Source organism: Palaemon carinicauda, chromosome 35, assembly GCF_036898095.1.
Source record: "Palaemon carinicauda isolate YSFRI2023 chromosome 35, ASM3689809v2, whole genome shotgun sequence".
NCBI classification, from domain to species: domain Eukaryota; kingdom Metazoa; phylum Arthropoda; class Malacostraca; order Decapoda; family Palaemonidae; genus Palaemon; species Palaemon carinicauda.
The window spans coordinates 63,170,843-63,172,733 of record NC_090759.1 but is presented as its reverse complement, the minus strand read 5'-3'; positions in this window follow the sequence as shown (position 1 = coordinate 63,172,733).

Genomic DNA, 1,891 nt, shown 5'->3' with positions numbered 1-1,891 from the left:
CACTGCAGGACAAAGGCCTCAGAAATGTCTTTATTTATGTCTGGGGTTTGGGCAGTTTTCATCACTACGGCAGATCGGTGATGATGGGAGACTTTAGCCTGATCGTGCACAGTAATCAACTTAGTATGGGTGACCTTGACTAATATAGCTTTGCTGATAATGGCGATATACCGTGTTAAGGTATCCTCAATCAGAAAGGTGTGTATATATATATATATATATATATATATATATGTATATATATATATATATACATATATATATATATATATATATATATATATATATATATATATATATATATATATATATATATATATATTCAGTATACTGTATGTATGTATGTATGTATGTATGTATGTGCTATTCATATTTAAACCTTTCCACAAATTTCAATGCTCCAGAATAATATAAGCTCTGTGTCATGTCTTGCTAACCATTTGTCAGAAACGGTGTTATTCTTTCGCTGTCCCTCCTTGTAAACTGTCGTCTGTTTCTTTCCCTCTGTCAGATGAATGATGGACAATTTCCTGTCTGTAGCGTCTGGAGAAGAATATAAAAGGGGTTCAGTCTTTTCATACAGTGCATGTTACTAGTCGTTAAGGAATTTAAATGTTATATACTCTATTTAGTAAGTAGGAGATAGATGTAATATGATGTATATCAATTCTGATTGAGACTGCTGATTTTCATCATAACAGTAACATGAGATCAAGTTTTTTAGTTGTTTTATTTAAACTGGAGCTGACTTGTGTTAGTTTTTTATCAGTTGATAGTTTTTATCACTTTAGAGAGAGGTTTTTAAAGCTTCGTCTGTTAACTATAAACGGATTTTTGATACCGATCATTTACCAAGACTGCAATTTGATAACATTTTATGTATGGTAAAAGTAGTTTATTTTTACTCATTAGTAAATAAGAGTGGATTTTCGTGTTTTTTTTTTTTTTCTCAAATGAGTTTCAGTTTTTATATATTTCTGCTGAATGGAGTAAACGATCTTGATCATGTAAAATATACCTGGTTATTTTGCCTTTGATTTATTTTATTAATATTTTTTCATATATTTATTATTGTGATTTTCATTTATATTTTGCTGTTTTGTATATATGAAATAAAGAGTGTGATGATTCCTTCCTTATCAAGATGTTAATATCATTACTCTGTGAAATGCAAGGCTCCTATCCATGCAATTTACACAGATTTAAGACAGGGTAGACCATTTTCGACATGAAAATTGAGCTCGAAAGTTCGGGTACCTCATGATTTAGGATAAAGAAAATTCCTTCGCCGAAGTACTGTAATATAGCCTACACAAGTAAGCAGAGAACGCAAGTAAAATAGTTCTAATGTTAATAATAAATTCGATGATGATGATGATGATGTATTATTATTATTATTATTATTGAATTTATGACAATTATAGTAGGTATAAATCCTGACCGGTTTCACCATTGTAGCGATGTAAAATTCCTATCACTGTTTTCGGACTTTTGAAAGATGTCTTGAAAATAATGAAGGCGAAACTATTGATGATTTATATACTGTTTAATTTCCCCTTTAATTCTTTAAGCGTACTTGAGTGAATTATTTTATTAATATTTTTCTTTAACATATTAGGGTTGACGTTAACCCCACGCTTTTTTTTCTTCTTGAGCATAGCCTGTAATCGCTAAGGGATTAGGAAAATTGATAGTTTTATCAGCAAGAATTGAATTCTTAAGAAAGAAAGAAAAAAAAAACAGTAACGTATTTAAGATGAGGTTGTTATCCTCATACCCCTTTTCCATCCTGATTATCAACTTACTAGAGTCGGTATATTATTGACTGTCCAAATAAATATCTGTTGATCAATTAAGTTCAAATCTCATTTCATTGAGTATTTATTTATCT